Source organism: Lepisosteus oculatus, unplaced genomic scaffold, assembly GCF_040954835.1.
Source record: "Lepisosteus oculatus isolate fLepOcu1 unplaced genomic scaffold, fLepOcu1.hap2 HAP2_SCAFFOLD_48, whole genome shotgun sequence".
NCBI classification, from domain to species: domain Eukaryota; kingdom Metazoa; phylum Chordata; class Actinopteri; order Semionotiformes; family Lepisosteidae; genus Lepisosteus; species Lepisosteus oculatus.
In genome coordinates this window covers 1,875,802-1,895,524 of record NW_027168020.1, presented here as the reverse complement: position 1 = coordinate 1,895,524, position 19,723 = coordinate 1,875,802, and the positions used below count along the sequence as shown (strand labels likewise).

Below are 19,723 nucleotides of genomic sequence, written 5' to 3'. Positions count from 1 at the left end.
GGACACCACGAGCTGCGTGGCTGCGGAAGGATCCCGGTTCGACAGGAGTGGACGCCGCTGCTGGTTCTCGCTGGCTTTTAGTTAGGGGTCCGGAGAAGCATCTCAAGCTAGTTCCACTACTCCTTCCGGACGTTCATTCCCTTTTCAAAGTCAGTCGTTTTGCTGTAGTCTGCGTTCTTTAGGCTGATTATCGAGGTTAGCCTTTATTTGGTCATGGGGGGCCTCGGTACTGTATGCTGAGTCTAAAGACAGTTTCACCCGTTTTCTGATTGCTCGGTTCTGTAACAGTGCAGACATGTCAAACAGTGAATGGCTGTACCTCTACTGTATCCATGCTCAATGAATGAAATCGGTAACAAATGAATATATGTCTAGTTATACGAAAAACGAGTGGTTTATCGACTCATCTTCATTTGCAGATTTAGAGGCAGCTTCGATATTCGTTTTACAGACGGGTTTTTTTTTTGGAATATGGGTCACACACATGCCACAGCAACAAAACATCTCTAGAGATGAGGCTATAGATCACCTTTCCATCCTGCAGGTTTTCCTCCCAAAGCCTACGGCACCAACGGCGACCCCTGCTGGCTGGGAGAGCAAAAGCTTACAGCACCTGGTATTCCCAGGCAGTCTCCCATCCAAGTACTAACCAGGCCCAACGCTGCTTAGCTTCCGAGATCAGACGAGATCGGGCGTGTTCAGGGTGGTGTGGCCGTAAGCGAAAGCCCCGGCGCCTGACTCGCTACTTGAAGCTGTGTGTGGCGGGGGTTCCGTGCCCCCCGAGCGGGACTGAAGGATCGTTCGTGTGCCACTCTTTGGAAAGGAGCTGCTTTCCAAATCGCATTGCGTGCCTGGATGTTGGCGAATGCGCTCCCTTGTGTTGGCTCGTCCCGCACTGGAGGAGGACAAACAATCTGCACGGAGGAGCACCAGGCAAGTCTTCACCAGACAAAAACCTCCAGTGCACAGCACTCTGGAAACATTTCGGGGCTTTCGCGTGTTTATTTCAGCACGTAAAGCGCACCGGTCCAACACGTCGGCCGGGCGCACGGCGCCTCCGCCCTCTTGTGGCCTTGCGGCGTCAGAGCAAGAGGCTCCTTCTCGCTGCCCTTCCGCTGTGTTGCAGGGCCCCGAGAGGGAACCCGGAGCGCGCACTTTGTGGGGGGCGGGGGACCGCGTTCGCGCTCTGCCCCCGGTCTCTTGCGCGAGTACTAAATCTCACGGACAGGGGGGCCTCGTCATTGATTGTTACAGGTGAGACGGGGATTAGGAGGAGACCCCGACTGATGGGTAAAGGGGAGCACTAACACCAGAGGGACACCCACGGCGTCTCTTTTTGAGAGACGCCCTGGGGTTTCCTAATGGCCAAGGAGGGTCGGGACCTCGGTTTGACGCCTCCCCCGAAGGACGGCGCCTGTTTGTGCAGCAGAGTGTCGCCATCAGGAGGCTGGGGCGTAAGAGAGCCACACAGCCCGCAGGGTGAGCGCTCCCTACTGGTCCCAGTCACACCTCTTGCAGGAGCAGCAGCAACCGGAGCTTTTCCGGGGTGGAATCTCCCATCCGGGTGCCGGCCAGGCTCACACCTGCTGGGCTGCCCCGGGGGTGAGCCCAGTCGAGAGTCGCAGGGCCAGATCTAGTCACCGGGGAGAAACGATACAAGTGAAGGATTGCTCGGCTCTCGGCACTTGAAAAGACCGACAAATGTCTCGTTCCCGCCGGAGCTGAATGTACCCGCATGTGTGGTGTCGTCTTCTTCCCCCGCCCCGCTGTGTTTGCTGTATTGTCTCTGAAGCCGGCCCCCCCGAGACGAGACGGGCTGTTCCTGTGCCCCAATTAACACTTTACAGGTGCCATTCCCCGGCATTGTGGCCATTGTCGGTGCTCACACGCGATAAGATAAGGCGGAGGAGAGCGGGGCATGCCCAGCGGCAGACATTCAAGGAGGGGGCAGTGCGAGGTGAGGTGAGGTGCGACACGCCGGAGCCCCGACGCAGCTAATGCGGAGCACTTGTTGGACTGGCATCGAAAGGACGTGTGCGCACGGAGCGAGCCTTCCCTGCGGCGGAGCGCGGGAACTTTCTCCCCCCCTCCCGCTGCAGGAGTTGTGTGCGCTGCAGCGGTGCCGAGAGAAAAGCACAGAAGGCAGCAGGCTCTGGAGAGCAGGTAAGAGACGGAGCCTTGTGGGCAGGCGAGCAGGCCCGTTTTTTGGAAATTGCTGAAAAGGTTTGTTCGGTGTGTGGCAGGCGCACGTCGCGAGCTTGCGTGGCGATCTGCCGGTCTGGAGTTATGCAAATGAGGCTGAATTGCATCCCGGGACATGCTGCGAATGCGCAACGGCGACTGCAGATGTGTAGGAAACGGCGCGCTCGTTTTCTCGTTTTGCCCACACTTTTGAGTGTTAGTGTGGCGTGTGAGTGTGTGAAAGAGTGGGCCCAGCAGGAGGCGGTGGCATGCGGGGCGAGGAGGTGGCCTAGGCTCCGCGATTTGTGCTGTGGGTGCGGGCCGCTTGCAGGGGCCTGTTTAACTCATACTTACCTGGCAGGGGAGATACCTTGATCAAGAAGGAGGTTCACCCAGGGCGAGGCTCGGCCATTGCACTCCGGCTGTGCTGACCCCTGCGAATTCCCCAAATGTGGGAATCTCGACTGCATAATTTCTGGTAGTGGGGGACTGCGTTCGCGCTCTCCCCTGATGTGCTTGGTCCAAAATCAGATACAGGAAGGTTAGGACACCACGAGCTGCGTGGCTGCGGAAGGATCCCGGTTCGACAGGAGTGGACGCCGCTGCTGGTTCTCGCTGGCTTTTAGTTAGGGGTCCGGAGAAGCATCTCAAGCTAGTTCCACTACTCCTTCCGGACGTTCATTCCCTTTTCAAAGTCAGTCGTTTTGCTGTAGTCTGCGTTCTTTAGGCTGATTATCGAGGTTAGCCTTTATTTGGTCATGGGGGGCCTCGGTACTGTATGCTGAGTCTAAAGACAGTTTCACCCGTTTTCTGATTGCTCGGTTCTGTACCAGTGCAGACATGTCAAACAGTGAATGGCTGTACCTCTATTGTATCCGTGCTCAATGAATGAAATCGGTAACAAATGAATATATGTCTAGTTATACGAAAAACGAGTGGTTTATCGACTCATCTTCATTTGCAGATTTAGAGGCAGCTTCGATATTCGTTTTACAGACGGGTTTTTTTTTTGGAATATGGGTCACACACATGCCACAGCAACAAAACATCTCTAGAGATGAGGCTATAGATCACCTTTCCATCCTGCAGGTTTTCCTCCCAAAGCCTACGGCACCAACGGCGACCCCTGCTGGCCGGGAGAGCAAAAGCTTACAGCACCTGGTATTCCCAGGCAGTCTCCCATCCAAGTACTAACCAGGCCCGACGCTGCTTAGCTTCCGAGATCAGACGAGATCGGGCGTGTTCAGGGTGGTGTGGCCATAAGCGAAAGCCCCAGCGCCTGACTCGCTACTTGAAGCTGTGTGTGGCGGGGGTTCCGTGCCCCCCGAGCGGGACTGAAGGATCGTTCGTGTGCAACTCTTTGGAAAGGAGCTGCTTTCCAAATCGCATTGCATGCCTGGATGTTGGCGAATGCGCTACCTTGTGTTGGCTCGTCCCGCACTGGAGGAGGACAAACAATCTGCACGGAGGAGCACCAGGCAAGTCTTCACCAGACAAAAACCTCCAGTGCACAGCACTCTGGAAACATTTCGGGGCTTTCGCGTGTTTATTTCAGCACGTAAAGCGCACCGGTCCAACACGTCGGCCGGGCGCGCGGCGCCTCCGCCCTCTTGTGGCCTTGCGGCGTCAGAGCAAGAGGCTCCTTCTCGCTGCCCTTCCGCTGTGTTGCAGGGCCCCGAGAGGGAACCCGGAGCGCGCACTTTGTGGGGGGCGGGGGACCGCGTTCGCGCTCTGCCCCCGGTCTCTTGCGCGAGTACTAAATCTCACGGACAGGGGGGCCTCGTCATTGATTGTTACAGGTGAGACGGGGATTAGGAGGAGACCCCGACTGATGGGTAAAGGGGAGCACTAACACCAGAGGGACACCCCCGGCGTCTCTTTTTGAGAGACGCCCTGGGGTTTCCTAATGGCCAAGGAGGGTCGGGACCTCGGTTTGACGCCTCCCCCGAAGGACGGCGCCTGTTTGTGCAGCAGAGTGTCGCCATCAGGAGGCTGGGGCGTAAGAGAGCCACACAGCCCGCAGGGTGAGCACTCCCTACTGGTCCCAGTCACACCTCTTGCAGGAGCAGCAGCAACCGGAGCTTTTCCGGGGTGGAATCTCCCATCCGGGTGCCGGCCAGGCTCACACCTGCTGGGCTGCCCCGGGGGTGAGCCCAGTCGAGAGTCGCAGGGCCAGATCTAGTCACCGGGGAGAAACGATACAAGTGAAGGATTGCTCGGCTCTCGGCACTTGAAAAGACCGACAAATGTCTCGTTCCCGCCGGAGCTGAATGTACCCGCATGTGTGGTGTCATCTTCTTCCCCCGCCCCGCTGTGTTTGCTGTATTGTCTCTGAAGCCGGCCCCCCCGAGACGAGACGGGCTGTTCCTGTGCCCCAATTAACACTTTACAGGTGCCATTCCCCGGCATTGTGGCCATTGTCGGTGCTCACACGCGATAAGATAAGGCGGAGGAGAGCGGGGCATGCCCAGCGGCAGACATTCAAGGAGGGGGCAGTGCGAGGTGAGGTGAGGTGCGACACGCCGGAGCCCCGACGCAGCTAATGCGGAGCACTTGTTGGACTGGCATCGAAAGGACGTGTGCGCACGGAGCGAGCCTTCCCTGCGGCGGAGAGCGGGAACTTTCTCCCCCCCTCCCGCTGCAGGAGTTGTGTGCACTGCAGCGGTGCCGAGAGAAAAGCACAGAAGGCAGCAGGCTCTGGAGAACAGGTAAGAGACGGAGCCTTGTGGGCAGGCGAGCAGGCCCGTTTTTTGGAAATTGCTGAAAAGGTTTGTTCGGTGTGTGGCAGGCGCACGTCGCGAGCTTGCGTGGCGATCTGCCGGTCTGGAGTTATGCAAATGAGGCCGAATTGCATCCCGGGACATGCTGCGAATGCGCAACGGCGACTGCAGATGTGTAGGAAACGGCGCGCTCGTTTTCTCGTTTTGCCCACACTTTTGAGTGTTAGTGTGGCGTGTGAGTGTGTGAAAGAGTGGGCCCAGCAGGAGGCGGTGGCATGCGGGGCGAGGAGGTGGCCTAGGCTCCGCGATTTGTGCTGTGGGTGCGGGCCGCTTGCAGGGGCCTGTTTAACTCATACTTACCTGGCAGGGGAGATACCTTGATCAAGAAGGAGGTTCACCCAGGGCGAGGCTCGGCCATTGCACTCCGGCTGTGCTGACCCCTGCGAATTCCCCAAATGTGGGAATCTCGACTGCATAATTTCTGGTAGTGGGGGACTGCGTTCGCGCTCTCCCCTGATGTGCTTGGTCCAAAATCAGATACAGGAAGGTTAGGACACCACGAGCTGCGTGGCTGCGGAAGGATCCCGGTTCGACAGGAGTGGACGCCGCTGCTGGTTCTCGCTGGCTTTTAGTTAGGGGTCCGGAGAAGCATCTCAAGCTAGTTCCACTACTCCTTCCGGACGTTCATTCCCTTTTCAAAGTCAGTCGTTTTGCTGTAGTCTGCGTTCTTTAGGCTGATTATCGAGGTTAGCCTTTATTTGGTCATGGGGGGCCTCGGTACTGTATGCTGAGTCTAAAGACAGTTTCACCCGTTTTCTGATTGCTCGGTTCTGTACCAGTGCAGACATGTCAAACAGTGAATGGCTGTACCTCTATTGTATCCGTGCTCAATGAATGAAATCGGTAACAAATGAATATATGTCTAGTTATACGAAAAACGAGTGGTTTATCGACTCATCTTCATTTGCAGATTTAGAGGCAGCTTCGATATTCGTTTTACAGACGGGTTTTTTTTTTGGAATATGGGTCACACACATGCCACAGCAACAAAACATCTCTAGAGATGAGGCTATAGATCACCTTTCCATCCTGCAGGTTTTCCTCCCAAAGCCTACGGCACCAACGGCGACCCCTGCTGGCCGGGAGAGCAAAAGCTTACAGCACCTGGTATTCCCAGGCAGTCTCCCATCCAAGTACTAACCAGGCCCGACGCTGCTTAGCTTCCGAGATCAGACGAGATCGGGCGTGTTCAGGGTGGTGTGGCCATAAGCGAAAGCCCCGGCGCCTGACTCGCTACTTGAAGCTGTGTGTGGCGGGGGTTCCGTGCCCCCCGAGCGGGACTGAAGGATCGTTCGTGTGCAACTCTTTGGAAAGGAGCTGCTTTCCAAATCGCATTGCATGCCTGGATGTTGGCGAATGCGCTACCTTGTGTTGGCTCGTCCCGCACTGGAGGAGGACAAACAATCTGCACGGAGGAGCACCAGGCAAGTCTTCACCAGACAAAAACCTCCAGTGCACAGCACTCTGGAAACATTTCGGGGCTTTCGCGTGTTTATTTCAGCACGTAAAGCGCACCGGTCCAACACGTCGGCCGGGCGCGCGGCGCCTCCGCCCTCTTGTGGCCTTGCGGCGTCAGAGCAAGAGGCTCCTTCTCGCTGCCCTTCCGCTGTGTTGCAGGGCCCCGAGAGGGAACCCGGAGCGCGCACTTTGTGGGGGGCGGGGGACCGCGTTCGCGCTCTGCCCCCGGTCTCTTGCGCGAGTACTAAATCTCACGGACAGGGGGGCCTCGTCATTGATTGTTACAGGTGAGACGGGGATTAGGAGGAGACCCCGACTGATGGGTAAAGGGGAGCACTAACACCAGAGGGACACCCCCGGCGTCTCTTTTTGAGAGACGCCCTGGGGTTTCCTAATGGCCAAGGAGGGTCGGGACCTCGGTTTGACGCCTCCCCCGAAGGACGGCGCCTGTTTGTGCAGCAGAGTGTCGCCATCAGGAGGCTGGGGCGTAAGAGAGCCACACAGCCCGCAGGGTGAGCACTCCCTACTGGTCCCAGTCACACCTCTTGCAGGAGCAGCAGCAACCGGAGCTTTTCCGGGGTGGAATCTCCCATCCGGGTGCCGGCCAGGCTCACACCTGCTGGGCTGCCCCGGGGGTGAGCCCAGTCGAGAGTCGCAGGGCCAGATCTAGTCACCGGGGAGAAACGATACAAGTGAAGGATTGCTCGGCTCTCGGCACTTGAAAAGACCGACAAATGTCTCGTTCTCGCCGGAGCTGAATGTACCCGCATGTGTGGTGTCGTCTTCTTCCCCCGCCCCGCTGTGTTTGCTGTATTGTCTCTGAAGCCGGCCCCCCCGAGACGAGACGGGCTGTTCCTGTGCCCCAATTAACACTTTACAGGTGCCATTCCCCGGCATTGTGGCCATTGTCGGTGCTCACACGCGATAAGATAAGGCGGAGGAGAGCGGGGCATGCCCAGCGGCAGACATTCAAGGAGGGGGCAGTGCGAGGTGAGGTGAGGTGCGACACGCCGGAGCCCCGACGCAGCTAATGCGGAGCACTTGTTGGACTGGCATCGAAAGGACGTGTGCGCACGGAGCGAGCCTTCCCTGCGGCGGAGAGCGGGAACTTTCTCCCCCCCTCCCGCTGCAGGAGTTGTGTGCACTGCAGCGGTGCCGAGAGAAAAGCACAGAAGGCAGCAGGCTCTGGAGAACAGGTAAGAGACGGAGCCTTGTGGGCAGGCGAGCAGGCCCGTTTTTTGGAAATTGCTGAAAAGGTTTGTTCGGTGTGTGGCAGGCGCACGTCGCGAGCTTGCGTGGCGATCTGCCGGTCTGGAGTTATGCAAATGAGGCCGAATTGCATCCCGGGACATGCTGCGAATGCGCAACGGCGACTGCAGATGTGTAGGAAACGGCGCGCTCGTTTTCTCGTTTTGCCCACACTTTTGAGTGTTAGTGTGGCGTGTGAGTGTGTGAAAGAGTGGGCCCAGCAGGAGGCGGTGGCGTGCGGGGCGAGGAGGTGGCCTAGGCTGCGCGATTTGTGCTGTGGGTGCGGGCCGCTTGCAGGGGCCTGTTTAACTCATACTTACCTGGCAGGGGAGATACCTTGATCAAGAAGGAGGTTCACCCAGGGCGAGGCTCGGCCATTGCACTCCGGCTGTGCTGACCCCTGCGAATTCCCCAAATGTGGGAATCTCGACTGCATAATTTCTGGTAGTGGGGGACTGCGTTCGCGCTCTCCCCTGATGTGCTTGGTCCAAAATCAGATACAGGAAGGTTAGGACACCACGAGCTGCGTGGCTGCGGAAGGATCCCGGTTCGACAGGAGTGGACGCCGCTGCTGGTTCTCGCTGGCTTTTAGTTAGGGGTCCGGAGAAGCATCTCAAGCTAGTTCCACTACTCCTTCCGGACGTTCATTCCCTTTTCAAAGTCAGTCGTTTTGCTGTAGTCTGCGTTCTTTAGGCTGATTATCGAGGTTAGCCTTTATTTGGTCATGGGGGGCCTCGGTACTGTATGCTGAGTCTAAAGACAGTTTCACCCGTTTTCTGATTGCTCGGTTCTGTAACAGTGCAGACATGTCAAACAGTGAATGGCTGTACCTCTATTGTATCCGTGCTCAATGAATGAAATCGGTAACAAATGAATATATGTCTAGTTATACGAAAAACGAGTGGTTTATCGACTCATCTTCATTTGCAGATTTAGAGGCAGCTTCGATATTCGTTTTACAGACGGGTTTTTTTTTTGGAATATGGGTCACACACATGCCACAGCAACAAAACATCTCTAGAGATGAGGCTATAGATCACCTTTCCATCCTGCAGGTTTTCCTCCCAAAGCCTACGGCACCAACGGCGACCCCTGCTGGCCGGGAGAGCAAAAGCTTACAGCACCTGGTATTCCCAGGCAGTCTCCCATCCAAGTACTAACCAGGCCCGACGCTGCTTAGCTTCCGAGATCAGACAAGATCGGGCGTGTTCAGGGTGGTGTGGCTGAAAGCGAAAGCCCCGGCGCCTGACTCGCTACTTGAAGCTGTGTGTGGCGGGGGTTCCGTGCCCCCCGAGCGGGACTGAAGGATCGTTCGTGTGCAACTCTTTGGAAAGGAGCTGCTTTCCAAATCGCATTGCGTGCCTGGATGTTGGCGAATGCGCTCCCTTGTGTTGACTCGTCCCGCACTGGAGGAGGACAAACAATCTGCACGGAGGAGCACCAGGCAAGTCTTCACCAGACAAAAACCTCCAGTGCACAGCACTCTGGAAACATTTCGGGGCTTTCGCGTGTTTATTTCAGCACGTAAAGCGCACCGGTCCAACACGTCGGCCGGGCGCGCGGCGCCTCCGCCCTCTTGTGGCCTTGCGGCGTCAGAGCAAGAGGCTCCTTCTCGCTGCCCTTCCGCTGTGTTGCAGGGCCCCGAGAGGGAACCCGGAGCGCGCACTTTGTGGGGGGCGGGGGACCGCGTTCGCGCTCTGCCCTCGGTCTCTTGCGCGAGTACTAAATCTCACGGACAGGGGGGCCTCGTCATTGATTGTTACAGGTGAGACGGGGATTAGGAGGAGACCCCGACTGATGGGTAAAGGGGAGCACTAACACCAGAGGGACACCCACGGCGTCTCTTTTTGAGAGACGCCCTGGGGTTTCCTAATGGCCAAGGAGGGTCGGGACCTCGGTTTGACGCCTCCCCCGAAGGACGGCGCCTGTTTGTGCAGCAGAGTGTCGCCATCAGGAGGCTGGGGCGTAAGAGAGCCACACAGCCCGCAGGGTGAGCGCTCCCTACTGGTCCCAGTCACACCTCTTGCAGGAGCAGCAGCAACCGGAGCTTTTCCGGGGTGGAATCTCCTATCCGGGTGCCGGCCAGGCTCACACCTGCTGGGCTGCCCCGGGGGTGAGCCCAGTCGAGAGTCGCAGGGCCAGATCTAGTCACCGGGGAGAAACGATACAAGTGAAGGATTGCTCGGCTCTCGGCACTTGAAAAGACCGACAAATGTCTCGTTCCCGCCGGAGCTGAATGTACCCGCATGTGTGGTGTCGTCTTCTTCCCCCGCCCCGCTGTGTTTGCTGTATTGTCTCTGAAGCCGGCCCCCCCGAGACGAGACGGGCTGTTCCTGTGCCCCAATTAACACTTTACAGGTGCCATTCCCCGGCATTGTGGCCATTGTCGGTGCTCACACGCGATAAGATAAGGCGGAGGAGAGCGGGGCATGCCCAGCGGCAGACATTCAAGGAGGGGGTAGGGCGAGGTGAGGTGAGGTGCGACACGCCGGAGCCCCGACGCAGCTAATGCGGAGCACTTGTTGGACTGGCATCGAAAGGACGTGTGCGCACGGAGCGAGCCTTCCCTGCGGCGGAGCGTGGGAACTTTCTCCCCCCCTCCCGCTGCAGGAGTTGTGTGCACTGCAGCGGTGCCGAGAGAAAAGCACAGAAGGCAGCAGGCTCTGGAGAGCAGGTAAGAGACGGAGCCTTGTGGGCAGGCGAGCAGGCCCTTTTTTTGGAAATTGCTGAAAAGGTTTGTTCAGTGTGTGGCAGGCGCACGTCGCGAACTTGCGTGGCGATCTGCCGGTCTGGAGTTATGCAAATGAGGCTGAATTGCATCCCGGGACATGCTGCGAATGCGCAACGGCGACTGCAGATGTGTAGGAAACGGCGCGCTCGTTTTCTCGTTTTGCCCACACTTTTGAGTGTTAGTGTGGCGTGTGAGTGTGTGAAAGAGTGGGCCCAGCAGGAGGCGGTGGCGTGCGGGGCGAGGAGGTGGCCTAGGCTGCGCGATTTGTGCTGTGGGTGCGGGCCGCTTGCAGGGGCCTGTTTAACTCATACTTACCTGGCAGGGGAGATACCTTGATCAAGAAGGAGGTTCACCCAGGGCGAGGCTCGGCCATTGCACTCCGGCTGTGCTGACCCCTGCGAATTCCCCAAATGTGGGAATCTCGACTGCATAATTTCTGGTAGTGGGGGACTGCGTTCGCGCTCTCCCCTGATGTGCTTGGTCCAAAATCAGATAGGGAGGGTTAGGACACCACGAGCTGCGTGGCTGCGGAAGGATCCCGGTTCGACAGGAGTGGACGCCGCTGCTGGTTCTCGCTGGCTTTTAGTTAGGGGTCCGGAGAAGCATCTCAAGCTAGTTCCACTACTCCTTCCGGACGTTCATTCCCTTTTCAAAGTCAGTCGTTTTGCTGTAGTCTGCGTTCTTTAGGCTGATTATCGAGGTTAGCCTTTATTTGGTCATGGGGGGCCTCGGTACTGTATGCTGAGTCTAAAGACAGTTTCACCCGTTTTCTGATTGCTCGGTTCTGTAACAGTGCAGACATGTCAAACAGTGAATGGCTGTACCTCTACTGTATCCATGCTCAATGAATGAAATCGGTAACAAATGAATATATGTCTAGTTATACGAAAAACGAGTGGTTTATCGACTCATCTTCATTTGCAGATTTAGAGGCAGCTTCGATATTCGTTTTACAGACGGGTTTTTTTTTTGGAATATGGGTCACACACATGCCACAGCAACAAAACATCTCTAGAGATGAGGCTATAGATCACCTTTCCATCCTGCAGGTTTTCCTCCCAAAGCCTACGGCACCAACGGCGACCCCTGCTGGCCGGGAGAGCAAAAGCTTACAGCACCTGGTATTCCCAGGCAGTCTCCCATCCAAGTACTAACCAGGCCCAACGCTGCTTAGCTTCCGAGATCAGACGAGATCGGGCGTGTTCAGGGTGGTGTGGCCGTAAGCAAAAGCCCCGGCGCCTGACTCGCTACTTGAAGCTGTGTGTGGCGGGGGTTCCGTGCCCCCCGAGCGGGACTGAAGGATCGTTCGTGTGCAACTCTTTGGAAAGGAGCTGCTTTCCAAATCGCATTGCGTGCCTGGATATTGGCGAATGCGCTCCCTTGTGTTGACTCGTCCCGCACTGGAGGAGGACAAACAATCTGCACGGAGGAGCACCAGGCAAGTCTTCACCAGACAAAAACCTCCAGTGCACAGCACTCTGGAAACATTTCGGGGCTTTCGCGTGTTTATTTCAGCACGTAAAGCGCACCGGTCCAACACGTCGGCCGGGCGCGCGGCGCCTCCGCCCTCTTGTGGCCTTGCGGCGTCAGAGCAAGAGGCTCCTTCTCGCTGCCCTTCCGCTGTGTTGCAGGGCCCCGAGAGGGAACCCGGAGCGCGCACTTTGTGGGGGGCGGGGGACCGCGTTCGCGCTCTGCCCTCGGTCTCTTGCGCGAGTACTAAATCTCACGGACAGGGGGGCCTCGTCATTGATTGTTACAGGTGAGACGGGGATTAGGAGGAGACCCCGACTGATGGGTAAAGGGGAGCACTAACACCAGAGGGACACCCACGGCGTCTCTTTTTGAGAGACGCCCTGGGGTTTCCTAATGGCCAAGGAGGGTCGGGACCTCGGTTTGACGCCTCCCCCGAAGGACGGCGCCTGTTTGTGCAGCAGAGTGTCGCCATCAGGAGGCTGGGGCGTAAGAGAGCCACACAGCCCGCAGGGTGAGCGCTCCCTACTGGTCCCAGTCACACCTCTTGCAGGAGCAGCAGCAACCGGAGCTTTTCCGGGGTGGAATCTCCTATCCGGGTGCCGGCCAGGCTCACACCTGCTGGGCTGCCCCGGGGGTGAGCCCAGTCGAGAGTCGCAGGGCCAGATCTAGTCACCGGGGAGAAACGATACAAGTGAAGGATTGCTCGGCTCTCGGCACTTGAAAAGACCGACAAATGTCTCGTTCCCGCCGGAGCTGAATGTACCCGCATGTGTGGTGTCGTCTTCTTCCCCCGCCCCGCTGTGTTTGCTGTATTGTCTCTGAAGCCGGCCCCCCCGAGACGAGACGGGCTGTTCCTGTGCCCCAATTAACACTTTACAGGTGCCATTCCCCGGCATTGTGGCCATTGTCGGTGCTCACACGCGATAAGATAAGGCGGAGGAGAGCGGGGCATGCCCAGCGGCAGACATTCAAGGAGGGGGTAGGGCGAGGTGAGGTGAGGTGCGACACGCCGGAGCCCCGACGCAGCTAATGCGGAGCACTTGTTGGACTGGCATCGAAAGGACGTGTGCGCACGGAGCGAGCCTTCCCTGCGGCGGAGCGTGGGAACTTTCTCCCCCCCTCCCGCTGCAGGAGTTGTGTGCACTGCAGCGGTGCCGAGAGAAAAGCACAGAAGGCAGCAGGCTCTGGAGAGCAGGTAAGAGACGGAGCCTTGTGGGCAGGCGAGCAGGCCCTTTTTTTGGAAATTGCTGAAAAGGTTTGTTCGGTGTGTGGCAGGCGCACGTCGCGAACTTGCGTGGCGATCTGCCGGTCTGGAGTTATGCAAATGAGGCTGAATTGCATCCCGGGACATGCTGCGAATGCGCAACGGCGACTGCAGATGTGTAGGAAACGGCGCGCTCGTTTTCTCGTTTTGCCCACACTTTTGAGTGTTAGTGTGGCGTGTGAGTGTGTGAAAGAGTGGGCCCAGCAGGAGGCGGTGGCGTGCGGGGCGAGGAGGTGGCCTAGGCTGCGCGATTTGTGCTGTGGGTGCGGGCCGCTTGCAGGGGCCTGTTTAACTCATACTTACCTGGCAGGGGAGATACCTTGATCAAGAAGGAGGATACTTACCTGGCAGGGGAGATACCTTGATCAGCCTGTAGGTGGAGTAGTTGGATTGTTTTTCTTTTGTTGGAAGCAGTGTTTGATTTGCGGTTTTTGAAATGGCAACCTTTGGATCCCGTAAGAATGCTGTACGTTTTGAGCTCTTGGATGATCTCTTCATGGATCGTATGCAGTTCAGCAGAAAAGTGTTACAGAAGGAACTTGGCTTTGAACCTCGGCACTTGGATTTCATCTTCGCTCTCCCAGGTCAGAAAGCATTTGAGGTTGTATTTGCTACCTATCCTCTGTTTGAACAATGCGTGGATGTGTTTGAGGCAAAAAGAGGCAAAGTTCCTGCACTTGAGAAGATCAACTTGCAGCCTCTGACACAGAGAGAGAGGAAAACGGTGCATGTTGTTATGTTCTCGGAACTGGCAAAGACGGAGGACATTCACACCTGGCTTAACCAGTACTGCACCGTCCACCATGGAACTGAGGTTAGAGATGTTGATGGTATAAAAACAGGAGCAAGGAAATTCGAGGTTCGCTTGCTACCGGACAGCGTAAATGGAGGCTTAAGGCACCTGCCCTCTACAATCCGGCTGGGCGCCTGCAATGGCTATGTGTTTTATGTGGGACAACCAAAGGTGTGTCGGCGCTGTGGTGCTGTGGGACACCTGGCATCGTCCTGCACTGTGAAATGCTGCAAGACCTGTGGCAAACAGGGACATTTAGCCTCTGACTGTTCAATGCTGCCAAAGTGCAATTTATGTGGCTCGGAAGGACACGTTTTTAAGAACTGCCCTCACGCCTACGCCAATAAACTCAAAATGAGAAAGGATGAGGCAGTGCTTGTTTCAGCCAAACCGGCCCGAAAATCCAAAGCAAACAACAAATCAAACAAAGAACCCTTGTTGGACAAAGACTCTCAGCCTCCAGCCAGGATTAGTCCTGCTGTGGCTCCGGGGCTGGTGGAAGAGAAATCCACTACCCCCCCACAACCGCAGACTGCACCAGACAAGCACGAGGGTTTGAAAACCCCCGAGAACAGCGAGGACCCCTCCCCCACTCCTGCTCCTCAGAACGAGGGCCAGTGTGGGGCCCCCCGGTGGAGCGGGTCCAGCGAGGATACCCAGGATTCAGCGGAGCTGCTTTTCTCAGACTCTGCAAGTGCTACAGATGCCCTCCTCTCCTCCATCCAGTCCATCACGGAGGATCTGCAGCAGCTGGTGGGTGAGGGGGAAGAGGAGACTGGTGCATCGGCTGCACCCCTTTCCCCTCAGTGCTCCCAGGAGCTGGACTTGAGGAAAAGAAAAAATGACTCTGTTTTCTCCCCGAGCGAGGAGGAAGGAGAGCATGGCGATGGGGACAGCTGGAACCTCTCCACCCCTCCCTCTACCCCCTTCCTTGAAATGGACTCTGTGAACGCTTTTACTGCTGCCACCCTGATGAAGGCTCATTCAGAGGATGGCTGGCAGGAAATTGGTAAGAAGAAAAAGAAAAAGAAAAAGGTAACAGGTGAGACCGAAGAGAAATGTGTTTTGTAAAGACTGGTTCCACTTTCTTATGTAATATGGCTCTTAACATAATTTCTCTTAACACAAGAGGTATCAATGACAGAGTTAAATGCCAGTCTGTCTTTGATTACCTCCAGCAGAGAGAGGGAGATGTGTTGATGTTGCAGGAGTGTGCTTTAGCCTATCAAGAGAGGTATAAAAGTTTTGAAGATAGGTGGGATAAAGGGCCTTCTGTTTGGTCAGGGGACAATAACAACAGAGCCTCTGGCGTGGCCATTCTTTTCAAAGGATGGGCATTCAAATTGAAAAGTATTCAGAGGGTCATAGATGGCAGGTTGCTGTGTGTGGATGTGGAATGGGGGACCGTTAACCTGCGGCTAATCAATGTGTATTGCCCTACTGACGTAGGAGGAAGGGTGGAGCTACTCAAGGCACTCTCCCCCCTATTGTTATGCAGCACAGACGTGATAGTGGGAGGGGATTTTAATTGTATCTTAGAGCACACAGACAGGCAGTCTAGCTCTCCGATAAAATTGGATTCCAGCTCACTGGCCCTGCAAAACTTAGTTCAAGACTTTAAACTCTCAGACACATATAGATGTATATATCCCACAACAGCAGGATATACATGGTCAGGGAGGAATAGCAGCTCCAGAATTGACTATTGCTTTGTCTCAGAGAGAGTGAAAGTTGTTGGGGTCACTCTTCAGCCTGTCTTCTTCTCAGATCATCAGGCTTTAGGGTGTAGAGTGGAACTCCAGGGCGGGACTGTCTTTGGCCCAGGCCTCTGGAAACTCAACACAAAGCTGCTAGAGAACGAGGGGGTAGTATCCCGCTACAAGGAGAAACTATCACAGTGGCTGTCCTTGCAGTGTCTGTACGGGTCAGTAGGAGAGTGGTGGGAGGAGGTGAAGGTGAGGACAAAGGCCTTTTTCATGGCTGAGGGAAGGAAGGCTGCTGCCAGACGGAGAGGAGTGCTAGCCAGGAAACAGAGGCAGCTGCAGCGTCTCTACACGATGCTGCACAGTGGCTTCGATGTGCTCGAGGATATCGCCCTTTTAAAAAAGGACATCCGGAGCATAGCCGAAGAAAGTAGTCGAGGAGTGCTGTTAAGAAGCAGAGTGCAGTTCTTGGAAGAAAATGAGAAGTGTACTCGCTTCTTTTTCAGGAAAGTGGTAGGCTCCAAGACTGTCATGGAAAGTGTAGTTGATGAGGAGGGACGAGAGAGAACAGAGCCGAGTGCTATCCTCTCCTGCACCGAGGCCTTCTACTCAAGACTGTACAGCTCTACAGAGGTAAAGGATGAAGATATTCATTTTTTTACCTCAAAGCTAGAAAACATTTTGAGTGAAGAAGATAGGGAAGTACTTGAGAGGGATTTGACAGTAGAAGAGCTGAGACAGGCTATGGAGAGCTTACAGAAGGGGAAAACTCCGGGTGCTGACGGGCTCCCTAAAGAATTTTATTGCACCTTTTGGGATCTGCTTCAGGATCCGCTACTGCTCCTATTCGAGGAAAGCTACAAGACAGAATTGCTGCCTGACTCCTTAAGAGAAGGCACTATCTCTCTCTTGTTTAAGAAAGGAGCAAAAAATGACATAAAGAACTGGAGACCCCTCAGCCTGTTAGGCGTGGACACTAAGATCCTGTCCAAAGCCCTTTTCCTGCGCCTACAAAATGTAGTGGCCTCACTGGTAGGGAAAGAACAGACTTGTGGGATAGCAGGACGCCTGATGAGCGACAACCTGGCCTTGTTGAGGGATGTCTGTCTGTACTCTGAGGATCGCTCCCTCCCTCTGTGCATTTTAGGTGTAGACCTAGAAAAGGCCTTTGACCGCCTAAACCGGCAGTACTTAACATCGGTACTTGAGCACATGAAGTTTGGCCCCATCATGAGAAAGTGGATTAACCTGCTGTACACAGGTAGCAACAGCAGAGTCATGGTTAATGGCAATAGATCACGCACCTTTGAAGTCTGTTCAGGGGTGAGGCAGGGCTGCCCATTATCCCCCTTGTTATTCGTTTTGGCTATGGAGCCCTTAGCCTGTGCCTTGCGCCAGGATCAGGCCATTAATGGGATACCAGTGCCTGGAAGTGGGGGAGGAGAGGTAAAGACATCTCTATACATGGATGACGTCACCCTGCTCCTCTCTGACAATGCCTCAATTAGCAGAGCTCTGCAGTGCTGTGATCGGTTCTCTTTGGCTTCCTCCGCAAAAATTAACACATCTAAGAGTGAGATTTTTTATCAGAACTGGAGGGAGCCAAAAGAAGGACATGATCTCAGGCTGCAAGAGAAGAGAATTAAGGTCCTGGGGGTGTATTTTGGAGAAGAGATGGGAACAGTAAATTGGCAGAACAAATTGCCAATCTTAAACAAAAAACTGATGCAATGGAAGGACCGAGACCTCACCATGACAGGGAAGGTGCTGGTCATCAAAGCCGAGCTCTTGCCTGTCTTGAATTTTCTGGCTTCTACCTTCCCAATCCCACACCGTGTTGCGGCGGTGCTGAGGAGATTGATGTTTCAATTTCTATGGGGTGGGAAGCAGGAAAGACTCAGAAGGGAAATAATGTACAGGCCGCTACCCTCAGGGGGGAAGTCTGTCCCAGATATTGCTACGAAGCTGCTTTGCATTTTCCTGGCCTCTGTGCTGAGAGGCTTTGCAACAGCACCTGCAGCGCGTACCTGGACTTATTTTTCCAGGCTCTGGGTAGGTAGGGAGGTGTTCAGAGTGTGGGGTGTCAGACCCAAGCTGGACGTCCCACTCTCTGACACATGCCCTGCAATTTATGGGACAGTTAAAAGTTTTCTAAGATCTCACCCAATTGGCCATATTCCCCTCCGAGATGTCAGCGTCCAAAAACTGGAAGATTTCGTAGCACCCCAGAACAATAGGCAGACCCCTGTGGGCATTTTAACATCAGCCCAAACAAGGAAGGTGTGGAAACACACATCCTCTAAATTTCTGTGCAACATTCACAGAGATTTAGCCTGGAGTGTCGTCCACCAGTGCTTACCGGTACGAACTTTCTTGTACCGTAGGGGCCTCACCCCCAGCCCTCGCTGCGTTAGGGTGGGCTGCGGCGAGGAGGAGACTGTGACCCATCTCCTGTGGTCCTGCTTTTTTGCTAAGGCCTTCTGGGCACAGTTTGAAGATTGGTTGCAGGCTCTCTCGCCCCAATTTACCCTGACCGCTGCTTTCATCATATACGGCATCTCTCCTGTCAAACTTCCCCCTGACGTGTTTGACAGGATCTGGGCCGTGGTGAACAGTGGGAAAGACGCCCTGTGGAGAGTGAGGAACATGGGGCTGTTCAAAGGCATCGAGGTCCCAGTCAAGGCAGCAGGTAGCCTGGCCCTGTTCATCACCCGAGAGAACTATTACCTCAGAGATCTGTGGAGAGAAGGGAGGGAGGAAGCAGAAAATCTGTGGGAAATAGAGAGCATTGGACAGTATCTCAAGAAACTGTGAAAAACATTATCATGTTTAAATAAAGAATGTGATTTGCACCAGAAAAAAAGAAAATTGTTGCTATGTAACTGTTACCGTGTCAAAATGTAATGAGATGTGATCATATATACTGTTTTAAGTATGTATATTAATGTAAAGCTTTCTGATTTGTGATTTCCTGTATTTTTTTGTGAAAAGAAAATAAAGTTCTTAAAAATCGAAAAAAAAAAAAAAAAATCGGTTCACCCAGGGCGAGGCTCGGCCATTGCACTCCGGCTGTGCTGACCCCTGCGAATTCCCCAAATGTGGGAATCTCGACTGCATAATTTCTGGTAGTGGGGGACTGCGTTCGCGCTCTCCCCTGATGTGCTTGGTCCAAAATCAGATAGGGAGGGTTAGGACACCACGAGCTGCGTGGCTGCGGAAGGATCCCGGTTCGACAGGAGTGGACGCCGCTGCTGGTTCTCGCTGGCTTTTAGTTAGGGGTCCGGAGAAGCATCTCAAGCTAGTTCCACTACTCCTTCCGGACGTTCATTCCCTTTTCAAAGTCAGTCGTTTTGCTGTAGTCTGCGTTCTTTAGGCTGATTATCGAGGTTAGCCTTTATTTGGTCATGGGGGGCCTCGGTACTGTATGCTGAGTCTAAAGACAGTTTCACCCGTTTTCTGATTGCTCGGTTCTGTAACAGTGCAGACATGTCAAACAGTGAATGGCTGTACCTCTACTGTATCCATGCTCAATGAATGAAATCGGTAACAAATGAATATATGTCTAGTTATACGAAAAACGAGTGGTTTATCGACTCATCTTCATTTGCAGATTTAGAGGCAGCTTCGATATTCGTTTTACAGACGGGTTTTTTTTTTTGAATATGGGTCACACACATGCCACAGCAACAAAACATCTCTAGAGATGAGGCTAAAGATCACCTTTCCATCCTGCAGGTTTTCCTCCCAAAGCCTACGGCACCAACGGCGACCCCTGCTGGCCGGGAGAGCAAAAGCTTACAGCACCTGGTATTCCCAGGCAGTCTCCCATCCAAGTACTAACCAGGGCCAACGCTGCTTAGTTTCCGAGATCAGACGAGATCGGGCGTGTTCAGGGTGGTGTGGCCGTAAGCGAAAGCCCCGGCGCCTGACTCGCTACTTGAAGCTGTGTGTGGCGGGGGTTCCGTGCCCCCCGAGCGGGACTGAAGGATCGTTCGTGTGCAACTCTTTGGAAAGGAGCTGCTTTCCAAATCGCATTGCGTGCCTGGATATTGGCGAATGCGCTCCCTTGTGTTGACTCGTCCCGCACTGGAG

The 19,723-nt window shown here is 54.9% G+C and overlaps 10 non-coding genes and 1 pseudogene across 10 annotated transcripts; 5 read left to right on the top strand and 6 right to left on the bottom strand.

The window, feature by feature from the left end:
* Nucleotides 1-601: 601 nt before the first annotated feature.
* Nucleotides 602-720, bottom strand: LOC138230151 (5S ribosomal RNA). Its single transcript, XR_011186192.1, has one exon. It is a non-coding gene; the product is annotated as a 5S ribosomal RNA (ribosomal RNA).
* A 1,807-nt stretch (nucleotides 721-2,527) lies between these two features.
* LOC138230112 (U1 spliceosomal RNA) lies at nucleotides 2,528-2,691 on the top strand. The gene has a single exon (XR_011186157.1). It is a non-coding gene; the product is annotated as a U1 spliceosomal RNA (small nuclear RNA).
* Nucleotides 2,692-3,327: 636 nt separating this feature from the next.
* On the bottom strand, nucleotides 3,328-3,446 carry LOC138230343 (5S ribosomal RNA). The gene has a single exon (XR_011186370.1). It is a non-coding gene; the product is annotated as a 5S ribosomal RNA (ribosomal RNA).
* A 1,807-nt stretch (nucleotides 3,447-5,253) lies between these two features.
* On the top strand, nucleotides 5,254-5,417 carry LOC138230111 (U1 spliceosomal RNA). Its single transcript, XR_011186156.1, has one exon. It is a non-coding gene; the product is annotated as a U1 spliceosomal RNA (small nuclear RNA).
* A 636-nt stretch (nucleotides 5,418-6,053) lies between these two features.
* Nucleotides 6,054-6,172, bottom strand: LOC138230342 (5S ribosomal RNA). The gene has a single exon (XR_011186369.1). It is a non-coding gene; the product is annotated as a 5S ribosomal RNA (ribosomal RNA).
* Nucleotides 6,173-7,979: 1,807 nt separating this feature from the next.
* LOC138230110 (U1 spliceosomal RNA) lies at nucleotides 7,980-8,143 on the top strand. Its single transcript, XR_011186155.1, has one exon. It is a non-coding gene; the product is annotated as a U1 spliceosomal RNA (small nuclear RNA).
* Nucleotides 8,144-8,779: 636 nt separating this feature from the next.
* On the bottom strand, nucleotides 8,780-8,898 carry LOC138230088 (5S ribosomal RNA). Its single transcript, XR_011186136.1, has one exon. It is a non-coding gene; the product is annotated as a 5S ribosomal RNA (ribosomal RNA).
* Nucleotides 8,899-10,705: 1,807 nt separating this feature from the next.
* LOC138230109 (U1 spliceosomal RNA) lies at nucleotides 10,706-10,869 on the top strand. The gene has a single exon (XR_011186154.1). It is a non-coding gene; the product is annotated as a U1 spliceosomal RNA (small nuclear RNA).
* Nucleotides 10,870-11,504: 635 nt separating this feature from the next.
* On the bottom strand, nucleotides 11,505-11,623 carry LOC138230140 (5S ribosomal RNA). Its single transcript, XR_011186184.1, has one exon. It is a non-coding gene; the product is annotated as a 5S ribosomal RNA (ribosomal RNA).
* Nucleotides 11,624-18,653: 7,030 nt separating this feature from the next.
* Nucleotides 18,654-18,788, top strand: LOC138230145 (U1 spliceosomal RNA; annotated as a pseudogene).
* A 635-nt stretch (nucleotides 18,789-19,423) lies between these two features.
* Nucleotides 19,424-19,542, bottom strand: LOC138230093 (5S ribosomal RNA). The gene has a single exon (XR_011186140.1). It is a non-coding gene; the product is annotated as a 5S ribosomal RNA (ribosomal RNA).
* Nucleotides 19,543-19,723: the final 181 nt, after the last annotated feature.